This window comes from Xyrauchen texanus, chromosome 23, assembly GCF_025860055.1.
Source record: "Xyrauchen texanus isolate HMW12.3.18 chromosome 23, RBS_HiC_50CHRs, whole genome shotgun sequence".
In the NCBI taxonomy this organism is placed as follows: domain Eukaryota; kingdom Metazoa; phylum Chordata; class Actinopteri; order Cypriniformes; family Catostomidae; genus Xyrauchen; species Xyrauchen texanus.
Genome location: NC_068298.1, coordinates 40178279 through 40193711, shown reverse-complemented (window position 1 = coordinate 40193711; position 15433 = coordinate 40178279).

Genomic DNA, 15433 nt, shown 5'->3' with positions numbered 1-15433 from the left:
TTTATATATGCCGAAGTTAGCCACAGAAAGTGGGGGAAAACATTGGTGAAGTTTCACCCAGTGTACAAATGTGCCTGGGTTTGTTCCTGGCAGGCAGCAGATGTCACAACCCCGCCAGGAACAACTCAGGACACTTTTCAAATGTGACAAATGGAAACTTATTTTATAGCGTTCCTTCAACGAATAGAATAGAATTTTCCAAATTGACTTGATCTGTGCAACTGAACAAATAAATTCATTTTTGCATCATAAAGGAGTCAAGGTTATTAAAAAAATTAAAAACAACATCATACAATTCTACACTTAGATTCACACCACTTAGGTTATATATATATATATATATATAAATAGTTCATATATATTGTACATTATGTTCATCTCCTCTTTCTTTCTTTATTTCCCTTCAGTGATAAATATATATAAGTATATAAATCTTCTCAATTGTTTGTTGTGTTATCTGTAAAAGATTAATCATGAACATTTTATATGGCAATAAACATGAGCTGACAGAATAGATCACTCTATAAGGCCCTGGTAAAAGCAAAATGGGCCTCTGCCAGACAAAATCACACACATTAAACACTTTATATATGAGATTTGCATCTTTTATTTTATTTTGAATCACTCTCCACAATACTTGCTAACTAGAAATTGTGTAATTGTCATTTAAAGTAGTCAGCATCATTTACTCATTCACAGAACTCACCCTCGTCCACAATGGTTAAAAGTAAAAGCTGTTTTGCCTCAAAGGGATGATATTACATTTTTCTTTCAAATGGATTGGAAACCGCAAATAAATTGAGCATGTTGCTCGACCTGAGTCTGTGAGCAGTATTTCATGGAAATGCAGAGAAGAAGTTACTTACTCTCTGTTTCATGAGCATTAATCAAAAACAAACCTTTTACCCCATTTTGTGCAACATTACTTTCACATTATTAATAATCATCTGATTTTGACAGGTGACAAAATATTAAGTTACCTTGGCTAGGGCCTGGGTATCTCAGTGAGTATTGACGCTGACTATCACACCTGGAGTCGTGAGTTTGAATCCAGGGTGTGCTGAGTGACTCCAGTCAGGTCTCCTAAGCAGCCAAATTGTGCCGCTTGCTAGGGAGGGTAGAGTCACATGGGGTAACCTCTTTCATGGTCACTATGTGTTTCATTCTCGGTGGGGCGTGTGGTGAGTTGTGTGTGGATATTGCAGAGAATAGCGTGAAGCCTCCACACACACTACATCTCTGCGGTAACGCACGCTCAACAAAGTCACATCATAAGATGCGTGGATTGATGGTCTCAAACGCGGAGGCAACTGAGATTTGTTCTCCATCACCCAGATTGAGGTGAGTCACACCACGAAGACTTGGAGCATATTGGGAATTGGGCATTCCAAATTGGGGAGAAAAGGGGAGGACCCACCCCCACCCTTACCAAAAAAAGGTTTTCTTGGCTAAATAGATGTGCCCAATTTACTAACAGAGATTTTCACAATACTCAGCAGAGCTACACAATACTCATGGATGTCATGAAACCATTCCAGAAGAAATTACTCTAAAAAAGAAATATTCTGGTTCAAAACTCTTTATATAAATGTTCCCTTTGTTAAGGGCTTATAAAGGGTTGGTTAATGACTAATAATTCATTTACAAATATATTTATATCATTGACTTGCGTTTATAACAACATGAATGTTAAGCAATTTTAACACTTATTCAACATTAGTAACCAATGAAAATGTTGACACATATAAAGCATTTATGCCAATATTAGAAACAGATGTACATAAATTCAAAAGAAATATATTATATATTATATTATATAAAAAAAGGACTTTTGGTAAGTAGGACTAGGTAAGTAATGAATACAAACACAAAGTGCACTGTAGCAAAATGACACAATCCCTGCTTTTAATCTCAACATAATAATCCATTTTTGCTAGTAGCATAAATCATGAATCAGGGCATTTAATGGCTTATTAAATATTATTATTTGACACTATTCACTATTTGACAAGCATTGCATAAGAGTCTTATTCATGATGTTATAACCATAGCAATGATTTATAATGCATTTGTAAGCTACTTACTAGTCATTGATGAACCCCTTTATAAACCTTTAAGAAAGGGAACAGTGATGTAAAGTGTTACCAACAAGTAAAGCCCCATCGACAGCATTTGTGCTATGCTGTTGATTACCACAGTAAAAAAAATGTTAAATCCTAATAACAATAATTTACTTAGGAAGCAAGCCTACGAATCAAGGCCTTGCACTAAAATGAACATTAAAATATGCAAAAGTACCTATGCAAAGTTATCTCATTTTTCAACCCCTGTCATGTAAAGGCTGCAAACCCTGGTATCTTTCGCATGATGCCCACATTTTTGTTTATTCTGTTATTGTTTACTCACCCTCATATCATCTCAAATTTTATGCTGTTATTTATTCTTCTTCACTGTATACAATACAAAAAGCACTGTATTCAAATCAATATAAACCTAGTTGACATGACCACTATATTCCAAGTCTTCTGAAGACATTCGATAGCTTTGTGTGACAAACATAAAAGTTTTCACTAAATGTTAACTCAGGAGCTGAATGATTGAGTCAGAATTTGACTCACATCTCACATTAGATCTCACACAAAGCTATTGCTCGGCTTCAAAAGACTTGGAATATAGTGCACGAGGACTACTTTTAAATTGTTGTTGTTGTTGTTTTTTCTTTTAGTTTGACAGATGTGATCATTATGAACTGAACTGAAATTCTCTGCCTTCCCTGGAAAACTATCAAAGTAAAGGTTTACATGGGCGTGAGTAAATAATGACAGAATTTTCATTTTTGGGTGAACTATCCCTTTAAGCCTGCATTGCCCCATAGACTTAAATTGTAAGTGTGTTATCGCACACTTTTAAAAGCTCAAGTCAGAATACCACAGATGCTGTCAATAGAGCGTAACTTGTATTGAACCCAGAACATTCATTTAACAACACCTGTATTTTTCAGCACAGCTGTTGTTTACTATTTGCCAGGACAGAGTTCAGCCAATTTCACCCACATTGAAACAAGAGACAAACAAGAGAGAGCTCCATCACATGACTGCTTGTCTCACCGTGAGTGCATGCACTTATGGAGATTCTGGCCAGAGCCCAAACACTGTTTGTGTGACGCTAATGTGGCTAAATGAGGCGCACAAAAGCTTTGATGGAGGAGGAGTCTATTTTGTCTTAATAAGGAAGCACTTTAAATCAGCCACCAGCTCCAAAAACCAATGCCATAAAGCCAAATCGAACAAACATGTTTCATTAAACCTCTGATGGGAATAAAATAGTTTTCTCTGGATTCTCATTGTGAATTTGATCAAGCTTAAAGAAGCTGTTGCAGTCAATTGGCACCATTAGAATCACAAACATGCTGCGGTTGTAAAAACAGTGCCAGTAACGGATGTGCTAAAGGGGAGCTGAAATTGTCCCGCTAAAAGCCTAAAACCTCCTTGGTGCCTAATACAATGTTCCCTTTGTTAGGGGTTTATAAAAGGGGTTCATTACTGACTAATAATAAGTAAATAATAAGTCAATGATATGCAGTTATAAAGGAGACTTTAATGCAATACTTGCCAAATAGTGAGTATTTTAATTTGCTTGTTATAAATCCTTAATAAATATTCATACTTATATTAACCAAAAACATAAAAAGCACCAAAAAATTATTTATGCCTCAAAGTAGCAAAAATAGATAATTTTAGTGATATTAAAAGGAGATGTTATTCATATTACCACAGTCCACATTGTGTTTATATTCATTGCTGTCTACAGAATATAAATTCTTCATATGTGTCCACTTTGCATTAAGGTATATTCAAAGGTTATTGGTGTTGAATTAGTGTTATAAAGCATTTAGGTAAAATGGCTCACTGTTTGGCAGGTATTGTGTGAAAGTCTCCCTGTTTTATGCATGTTGTCATAACTGCTTCTAAATGATTTACAATGCATTTGTAAATGTCTTATTTGTCATTAATAAACCCCTTTATAAACCCTTAACAAAAAGAACATTTAGTGTTATTATTTTATTTAATTATCCCCTTTTCCCCCCAAGTTGAAATGCATAATTCCCACTACTTAGTAGGTCCTCGTAGTGGCGCATTATCTCACCTCAATCCGGGTGGACAAGTCTCGGTTGCCTCTGCTTCTGAGACCGTCAATCCGCGCATCTTATCACGTGACTTGTTGTGCATGAGACAGCAGAGACTCACAGCATGTGGAGGCTCATGCTACTCTCCACGATCCACGCACAACTCACCACACGCCCCATTGAGAGCGAGAACCCCTAATCACAACCACGAGGAGGTTACCCCATGTGACTCTACCCTCCCTAGCAACCGGACCAATTTGGTTGCTTAGGAGACCTGGCTGGAGTCACTCAGCGTCAATACTCACTGAGATACCCAGGCACCCCATTTAGTGTTATTTTTTAAATAATTGTTTTGCGCGATTTCAAACATTCTAAAATACAGACAAAGATTGTCTCTAGGTGCAAATAAATTGCATTTGCAAATGCGTGTGATGATGTTGGTTGATTTCGTATAACAGGGTGAATATGTTATGCTTGAAGCTTTTCCGGCATGATAAAAAGAATATTAAATGAGAATAGAAATGTGCAAATTTAGAACTTTGAATTGATATATTTAAGCTGGAAAACATTCAGATTTTTGTGTTTAGTGCACTTCTTTGGTACTCTTGTCATGGAATATCTAGGCATCAGCCTCCCCAAAGGCCCTATAGTAATGCAGTGGAATAAAATCTCTCTCCTCTCCATTATTCTATCCTCAACCAGCACAAATTGAAAAAATGAAAGTAAGCACACGAGGGGAGTCGAGACCTTGGACAGCGGCCAGGTCTGTCAGCATGACGCAGTAGAGAAAGTGTACAATTCACTGCAGGCTACAAGAACACATGACTCAGTACAAGCAACTATAAATCCCCGTCCACATGGAATGCTCTAATTAAATGCATGATTAACAGCATAATTAATGAAAAAGATTGCATTGTTTCTATGCCAACTGCTGGATATCACTGTACTCTATAACCTCACAATGCACAGCGCTGGAATATAATAGGGTGAATCTCACCAGAATCAGGAATATGTCATATTTCACTCCAAAATCAATCAAAATCAGACTTCAAAACGTCTTTGTGGTCCTAAAAAGACTTCATTTTCTTTTTATGTTTTACAATCTTATTCCATTTACTTTTGATTTTGGGGTCAGATGTGACCTGGACATGTTTTTGGGAGATATAATAGCACATTTTCACACTGTGCATGCCTACATACATGAAACATATAGACAAGATCAAAATACGTTTTGTCAGACTGACGGATTGGGAAGAGCTTTGAAACTAATATCTCAATCCAAGTATCGATAAACTTCTATTACACAAGTATGCTTTTTATTCCCACAGCCACATAAAACATAACAGGCAAATATATCTCTTAAAATTAGAAACATGAATGTCCATGAGGCAGATCGTGCTTAACAAGCGCAGTTTGCTCTGAAGTCCAGATGGTTTTTCTTTTCATCTGCCTTGCAGGAAACGGTTCACCTGAATAGCAGTGCTCGAGCTTAAACGGCAATCTGTGAATCTCAGACCTTTCATTTCAATCACTTAAACCAAACGGATGCCTTCTGTCACTATGAAAACAAAATTCACCATTTATTTTCTTGAAGGATATTCTGGGTTCAATACAAGCAGAGCTCAGTGGACAGCATTTGTCACAAATAATGCTCACTGTTTTACAAGTATAGCCTCAAGACATAAACTTTACATGTTTACATGATTTTAGAGTGATAAAATCAGGGATTTACCAGCAATTATGACGTTTATCAGATTACAGGGTCTACTGGTGCTATGTCATCATGACAACAATGTTGTAATATTGGATACAACTTTACACAGATATGGTTAGTATGTAATTTTAACATCCTTAAATCACTTTAACACATACAATGTTTATGTCGTGTGGCTGTACTTATAAAATATTTAGTTTTAATGTTTATGGACTGGCCCCATTCACTTTAATTGTAAGTGCAATTTATGGCTTTTTTTTTAAATACATGGGATGAGTGGAAATAAAGTTTTGTGGTAATCAACATTATGCCAACAAATGGTCTGAATTGAGCTTAATTTCCTTTTAATACATTTTCTGATCTTATTGTGCACGATTCATCAATGCTCATTATTCCAAAGAAAAACAATGTTTACTTTTGTAATCACTCAGTTACTTTCCTTTTCAGCTGACCTCACAAATAACTCTTACTTTTCAACCATACCCCTCCAACCACCTGTTAACTATTTTATATTGACTCGTGCAGTTTTAGAAAGGACAATTTAAAATCATTACTTTACCTCATTGCTCAGCAACGCCATTTTCAAAAGATATCTGTGCCATTGAAGTTTAACAATACAACTTTGATTGGTCAAGAATGACTGTAATTTTAATCAGTATGAACTTACAGATTGTAATTAAACCTCAAATGCTTCATTGGCTTTGTTTGGAGATTTGATAAACACTGTATTTAGGGCCCACTTTCTTGAATATGATAATATGATTTTACTTTTTGCAGGAATGATTTTGGAGAATTACTCAAATGATACCTCAAACTGGGGGTTACACGGTCAACTAGGTTTAAGCTTGTTGTGGTTTTGTTCTGCTTTCTAAAGACTTTTTGAGGATTGAGAATTATACATTACAAAATACAGCAGCCTTTATATGTTACGAATGGGGCTTAACTTTATTTTCGCTAAAATCTGTCTTTGCTTACTAAAATTTGAATCACTGCCCCCAGTGGCCACAGCGGTGAGTGTTGATGGACATATGTGCATGTCAGGGCTGGACGGGGATGAGAAATTAATTTTGGGGGTGCGACACGTTTTGCGACAGACCCACCAGCCTGCTCGGTTCTCCCGATGGCCAGTACACCCCTGATCGGCCTCAAAATCGAAAATGCTCGGTATGCCAGATTACCAGTCCAGCCCTGGTGCAGGTTTGAGCTCCATTATCCGGGTGAAAAGTCCACAGAGGGGCGCCAAAAGCGAGTTGTGAAGTAAGTTGCAACCTTATGAATCAAACCAGTTACTGATTATACAAATGTGATTACTTCCTGGTTTCAACATGGGATTCAAACCCAGGTCTTCCTGAGAAGTATGTAGCTGCAGGCCCCCTTCTGAAGTTACTCCCATTCCACCCCCATTTGAAGAACTCTGGCTGCAGCTATACCTACTTGGACTCCTCTGCAGCTGATGCAATGCTCTTCTTGTCACGCCACAAGAGAAGGTAATCATGCTGAAGCCGATGCAAAAATATCTGATACGAAGGTGCCTGTCGGGGTACAGGAACTCTCAGAAACAGCATGCCTACTTCTCATGTGATCATGTTGCCCTCGTCAGGGGCTAATCATATTTTAGTGTCATTAACATCGAAATGTTTGAAAACCCTGCCTTGAGTGACTGGCTTGTGCCCAACAAAACGTCTAGGTTACGAATGTAACCTCCGTTCCCCGATGGAGGGAACGAGACGTTGTGTCGGAGAAGCGACACTAGGGGTCTCTCTTGAGCCACCGAATATACCTCTGATCTATGAAAAAAGGCCAATGAGAAGTTGGCAGTCAGTATTTGCATACCCCAACCCTGGACATACGGGTATAAAGGCGAGGCAAATACTAGAGTTCATTCAGGATTTTTCTGAGGAACCGGAAATGGTCCGGCCACTACAGCGGCTCGGCTCAACTAGGGGTCCAATTTAAATCACGCCATGCGCTGAGCTGTGTACGTGGTCTGACACAGGAGCGGGCAGGGTTTTTTTACGTGCCAGATTACAGACTACACGTACCCTTCCCCAGTGCCCCACCAAAGTCGTCGGAATCCTTTTGGTTACCCTGACAGGGGAACAAGGCAACGCTTGCCAACCTGGGAACAGGCCAAGCCTCTCTCTATGTTTCTCGCATAGAGCAATAGACAGCCGGGGCCCTTACACGCACTGAGGGAAGGGGGTCTTACCCAATTTCCTATTCTTTCAGGGGGAACAGACCCTGCGGAGACCACCCCTACCCAGCTGGGGAGGTAAGGTGGTGAATACATCACATGTGTTTTTAGGCAACACGTGGAAGTGGCGCGGTGGTAGATCCAGCCTCAGCGAGTGGGGGGTTGCTACACACAGTGACCGGAGGGCAGCCGAAACTTACCCAAGGAAAACGCGGGTCCGCTCGTAAGGGGACCGTATCGCGGAAAATACACACAGGGGGAGTCCGTGTAGGAGTCCTCACCCTGTTTGGAGACAGCGTTTCCTTTCCGCTGTCCCCCAAAGCATACAAAGAGCTGCTCAGAGTGTCTAAAGCTCTGCGTGTGGTCCAGATAGGTACGCAAAGCACGTACCGGACACAGCAATGACGGGGCTGGGTCTGCCTCCTCCCGGGGCAGCGCTTGCAGGTTCACTGCCTGGTCTCTGAAAGGCATGGTAGGAACCTTGGGCACGTAGCCCGGTCGCGTCCGCTACCACATTGTGTTTACCAGGGATGTGAGTGGCACGCAGCGACCTGAGTCGCTGCTGGCTCCAAAGGAGGAGACGACGGGCGAGTCGTGACATGTGGCGGGAGCGTACGCCGCCTTGGCGATTTATGTACGCTACCGCAGTGGTGCTGTCTGACCTGATTAGGACATGTTTGTTTCGAATTAACGGGAGGAACTGTCGCAGGGCAAAGAAAACAGTCAACAACTCTAAGCAATTGATATGCCAGCGCAGCGGGGCCCCTCTCCAAAGGCCCGCAGCTGCGTGCCCGTTGCAAACGGCGCCCCAACCTGATCTGGATGCGTCGGTAGTGACCAGGACGCGTCGGGACACCTGCTGCAGGGGCACTCCTGCCTGTAGAAAGCAGAGGTCTGTCCAGGGTTTGAGTGTTTGGCGGCATGCGGGGGTGATTATCACACGGTGCGTGCCGTGGCGCCATGCTCGTCTCGGGACTCGAGTCTGAAGCCAGTGCTGAAGCTATCTCATATGCATCAACCCCAGCGGCGTGACTGCGGCGGAGGATGCTATATGCCCCAGGAGCCTCTGGAAGAGTTTTAAAGGGACCGTTGTGCCTGGCTTGAACTTTGCGAGGCATTTCAGCACCGACTGTGCACGCTCGTTGGTGAGACGTGCGGACATTGAAACTGAGTCTGACTCCATGCCGAGAAAGGAGATGCTCTGAACCGGAGTGAGCTTGCTCTTTTCTCGGTTGACCTGAAGCCCCAAGCGGCTGAGGTGTTTGAGCACCTGGTCTCTGTGAACGAATAGTAACTCTCGGGAGTGGGCCAGTATGAGCCAGTTGTCGAAGGGGAGTTGAGTATGCGGATGCTTCTCGCAGCGGGGCAAGAGCTGCCTCTGCGACTTTCGTGAAGATGCGAGGGGACAGAGACATGCCGAAGGGGAGGACTTTGTACTGAAATGCCAGGCCGTCGAACGCAAACTGTAGGAAGGGTCGGTGTCGCGGCAGAATTGAGACGTGGAAGTACGCGTCCTTCAGGTCTACCGCTGCGAACCAATCTAGGTGCCGGACGCTTGTTAAGATAGACTTTAGCGTGACCATTTTGAACGGGAGTTTGAGCAGTGCTCGGTTTAAAACTCGCAGGTCCAAGATTGGTCGTAAGCCGCCGCCTTTCTTGGGTACAACGAAGTAAGGGCTGTAGAAACCCTTCTTCATTTCGGTTGGAGGGACAGGCTCGATCACGTCTTTGAGTAGAAGAGTAGCGATCTCCGCGCGCAGGGATTGGGCATGTTCGCTGTGCACTGCGGTAAAGCGGATGCCCGCGAAGGGGGGCGGGGGCCTGGCAAACTGAATTGCATAACCGAGTCGGATGGTCCAAGCCAGCCAGCGTGACGGGTTGGGAAGTGAAAGCCACGCATCCAATCTCCGTGCTAGGGGCACCAAGGGGACGAGTATTTTTGACGTACCCGGCGGAGCTTCACAGCGGGGCGGAGCAGGTAAAGTGCCGTCGGGAGGCAAGGGTGTGTCCCGAGGCTTTGGTGCTGAGAAAAGCCTCGAAGCAATTACCTTGCTCCGCGCACCCGGCAGGGGGCAGGTTAGTGAGTGAGGAGGAGGTCTTATGGTGGCATCCTCTGGACTCGTCAGAACCGGCTGGCCGGGGGTCAGTCGTGGGGCTTAAGGCGGACCTGTGGCCACGTCCAGCGTGCCAGGACTGTTGGGATCTGGGGGGCTGAGAGCTGGGCCCAGGTTGAGGCGGAGCAGCTTGTTTCTTCGCAGGGGGATGCCCTCGGCGAGCAGACGGGGCATGGCCCGAGTCGGTAGACTTGCGGCGGGGCAGGATCTGGGAGATCGCCTCCGTCTGTTTCCTCACCGCTGAGAACTGCTGGGTAACGTCCTCGACGGTGTCGCCGAAGAGGCCAAACTGGGAGACTGGGGCGTCGAGAAAGCGAGTCTTGTCGGTCTCATGCATCTCGACCAAGTTCAGCCACAGGTGTCATTCCTAGACCACGAGGGTGACCATTGCCTGCCTGAGTGACTGTGCCGTGACCTTCGTGGCTCTGAGGGCGAGGACAGTCGCTGAGCGCAGTTCCTGCAGCACATCGGGATCAGGGCTACCCACGTGCAATTCTTTGAGCGCCTTGGCCTGGTGGACTTGCAGGAGGGCCATGGCGTGCAGGGTGGAAGCGGCCTGTCCAGCGGCACTGTAGGCCTTCGCTGTCAGCGAGGATGTTGTCCTACAGGCCTTGGAGGGGAGTACAGGGCGACCCCGCCAGGTGGTAGGGTTTCCGGGGCATAGGTGAAGCGCAAAAGCCCTATCCACCGGGGGAATCACCGTGTATCCGTGGACCGCTCCGCCGTCGAGGGTAGCGAGAGCGGATGAGCGAGTGGCTTTGCGAGAGGTGAAAGGCGCTCTCCACAGCGACGTCAGCTCATCATGCACTTCCGGGAAGAACGGGACGGGGGGGTGTGGCCGTGGGCGGCGCCCAGACCCCAGGAACCAGTCATCCAACCGCGATGGCTGTGTGGAGGATGGAGGGTTCCAATCCAAGCCCACGCTGGCGGTGGCCTGGGAAAGCATGTCGGACATCTGAGCGTCAGCCTCAGCCTGGGGGTGCTGGCCCGAAGGCTCTCCAATGCAGCGGCGAGCTCATCTGTTTCGAGCTCTAGAGGATAGGCAGGCTGGCTGTGAGGCGAGCCGCTGTTGCCTCGAGCCTGGACGGGAGTTAACGAGCATGCTGGGGAACGGGTGGTCCGCGGGTCTCTGGTACCCGACGGAGCCGCACCTGCTGCCGCCCCCAAATCGCCTCCAGCGCCACTCGCACCGTCCTCAATCCCGTGGAAAGAAGGAGCAATGCGAGGTGCGGCTGGAGTGGCTTGTTCTCGGTTGAAAACAAGTCGCGACCGCACCATTGTCATGGTCATGCTCTCACAGTGAGAACATGAACCATCCACAAACGCAGCCTCGGTGTGATCGCTACCCAGACACACGAGACAACGCCTGTGGCCGTCTGAAACGGAGAGCACTCTACCGCATCCAGGAACTACACAGCGGCGGAACGGCATCTTTATAAAGACGCGTCCTGAAAAGGACGTTCACGCTCGCTGTGTTTGCTCTTTTAGAGGAAATTACTCTTTTAAATAAAATCACTCTTTTAAGAAACTCTTTCGAGTTTTTATCTGCGCTGTCGAAGCGCCCAGGGGCAACAATGCACAGCCGTGCACAGGATAGGAGAAAGCCGCTGTTATGCACCATCAAATCCAACAGCATGCAGATCGTCAGAGGAATACACAGGTGTGTGTAACTCGTAGCAGACAGCATACAAGACCATCGGCTCCGAAGAAAATTTCTGAATGAACTCTAGTATTTGCCTCGCCTTTATACCCGTATGTCCGGGGGCGGGGTATGCAGATACTGACTGCCAACTTCTCATTGGCCTTTTTCATAGATCAGAGGTATATTCGGTGGCTCAAGAGAGACCCCTAGTGTCGCTTCTCTGACACAACGTGGAGAGAGCGACAGAAGGGGAACCCAAAGACAAAGGCCACAAGGACATAAGTAAACTAAAGCACCGTCTATTTTTCCTACAAATAAGCTATACATTTTGCATTAGCCTCTAAACTGAATATTTCATTCTGAAAATGAAAAGTCACAGGTATAGGCTACACATGCTAAAAAGTAGAAATAATAATAACAAATTGAAATGGGCACAACATTGTGATTTCTTGTCCTGGTCATTTGAATAGCAGGAAATGGGAGTCGAATAAGGCAGCAAATAAATTCCATTATGTGTGGCCAACTTCCATTAGCTAAATTAAACCATTTTGAAGATCAGCCATAAAAGAATAGGAAAAGTCACAGCTCAACTCATTTCAAAACTTCCACTAACCTTCAATGGAAGTAACCTAAATTTAGACATGCTTTCTTCCCTTTCTCCCAACCTTACACCTCTGTGAAACTTTCATCAGAAAATATCTTAAAATTGTGTTCAAAGCACTTTGCTTAGTATGAAAAATCATCCACCTCAGAAACACAATGGCTATAGTTCATTTCCCATCACGCAGTGGTTATTCTGCACAGTTGCCATATTCAAAGGGGCAAAGTTTCCTTTCTAGGCTATTAATACATATTCATTGCACTTTTAATTGCATTAACGATGAGCAAGTTCTCTGGAGGACATTGGGAAGTATGCTCTTCTAATCGGACTGGTTAGAGCTCCATGATTCTGTATCTGTATTTCAATACTGAAGCAAACCAGAGAAGGGTGACATTGGGAACAAAACCATGACAAAAATACAATGCATAAAGATCTGTTTAAATTATTCAGTAGCTCTTATGCAAAATGCAACAGGCCTGATTTAAAAGGCAATCATGCGTGGGACTAATTTCACTTTCAGTTAGCTCCACCTTCAGATTCATATCTGACCTCTCACATCACACATAGACCCTTTAAAGTCAACAAGAATCCCAGAGTTCACAACCCAGATTTCACTTCTGTCTTATGACTTCAGAGGAAAAAGGATATTTGAAATTCAATTGATTGGATCTGAATTGATTGCAAAGTTCTCTATATATGACAGGTGGTTGTAGGGAAGGGGTTGGACAAAAAAGGAAAAGGAAAAAAAAAACTGAAAATGTAGGTTTTTATGTTTCTTTAGAACAACATGCACTGATGATTCATTCACAGTAACACCTGAAACCAGTACCGGCGCTCCCTACATGCATGCTAAGCAGTCTGCTTAGGGCACCAACTCCCCCCTTCCCGTCCCCCCTGTCCACCTGGAACTCTGCGTAGGGCATCAATTTGGCCAGTGACGGCCCTGCCTGGAACATTTTTTAGGAAAGTAAGCAGTATCAATTTTGATTTCACGATGACTTTAAAGTCAAATGATATGCTCTGTTCTACCACTCCTGATACAGCTAAAGAAACTGTACCTTGCACAACCTATTCTCATATTGAGCATCACTGAGAGCTACAGCGCATAATCAGTTGCACTGAAAGAGCCAGTGGCTGTAGTCTTCAGTCACTTGCTGAGATCTACAGGTCCAGGACACTAAACGGGACGATTATAAAAGATAATTTCCATCCTGGACATTTCTTGTTTCTAAAACTCCCCTTTGGCAGATGTTTCAAAGCAACCCAAACCAAGACCAACAGACATCTGCACAGCATCTTTCCCAGTGCTGCTCAACCAGGACCTTAACAATTAAAGAAGTGTCTTCATAAACTTTTCACCTTCACACACACACATTGCACACACTGTAAACATCATGATAGTCAGTATTCTATACTGATTGTATACACTGTAGATTTGGATTGTCTGTTGTATGTGGACACATCTCTTTGTATTCATTGTTCCTGCATTGCATGTTGAGGAAAATGCTGAGAAGAAAACCATTCCTGTTCAAGCCCTTTTGACATTTAATCATGTGCATAAAATGTATGATAGATATCTATAATTAGATTTTCACCTGATGAAATGATAACTCTTCATATACGCAATGGAAACACTACTGATTAAAATGCTATTTTTATATCAGTTGTCAGGTTTGCACTAGTAAAAACCAATTCTTGATATTAACTTTTTTATTTCAACTATACAATCATGTTTTTTTACTAGCTGAAATTCCATGTTCAATTTGTGATGTAAACCATGTTGAAGAAATGTTCAATACCAGTTCTGCTCAGTCGACTGCATTTGTAACAAAATATTGATTACCACAGAAATGTATTTCAACTTGTCCCTCCTTTCCTTTGAAAAAAGTAAAATCTGGATTACAGTGAGGCACTTACAATGAAAATAAAAACGGCCAATCCGCAAATGTTAAAAGACACTGTTTCATAAGTATAGCCACAAGATGTGAACAATATGTGTGTATGACTTTAGTGTGATAAAATCACTTAATAATCTTTTCTGTGTAAAGTTTAGATTAGATTCATCTTTATTGTCATTGTGCCAAGTACAGATACATCCAACCGGAAGTGCAAATGGCAATATACATATGTACTATATATATATATATATATATATATATATATATATATATATATATATATATATATATATATATATATATACATATTAATGAGGTGCAAATAGTAAACCGGTCAATGCAAATGTTCAAACAATTTAAACAGAATACACAGAAGTTGCTTAACAATGCTGCCCTACAAAGGCAAAACGCCGTAACATCACGTGTGGTCAAAAATTAGTTAATGTCATTTTTGGGGTATTCAAGACCTCCTTTATCATGTGAATAAATATCGTGAGTCAATTTGATTGTTTTAACGAGAAATTAAAGGGCTATGACAACCGTAACATCCAAAACCATACGAGAAACCACAGCAGAACGCCATAACAGTTGTTACGGCTCGTAGCCTTTGTTCCGGCACGCTGAAGTTGAGTTAAGGTGTTCTGACTTTGTTTCGCCTGGCATCAAGAGAGATGTTACGGTGCTGCTGTGATGTTACTGTACTCTGGCTTTGTCATACTGTCAAAGATTGCCGCTCTTTTATTGTCACCAAACCGCGTAACATACACACGACACATCTTTGAAATAAAGTGTAGACTGCCGACTGCTTGTTTGTATTATCACTCTGTGATAGCGATGTGATAGGGCGATGGTTCAGATCTGTCAATGTCAGTGACAGCCCGGAGCTTGCTAAATTTAATCTGTGTCACGTAAATTAGCGCTAACGTTGACGCTGACACTCGCCTCACATCAGATGCTGAAAACCAAATATTAAATACAGAGGCATCCTACCTTTCCATGCAATCCGATATAATCCATAGAAGATATAATCCATAGCAATGCACGTCATCTGCTGTATCCACAACAATCCAATGTTTGAGCCATATTTCCTTCTTGCAGGTGTTCACGTCAGAATTTACAGCTAGTTATCGCTAATGTCCGTACA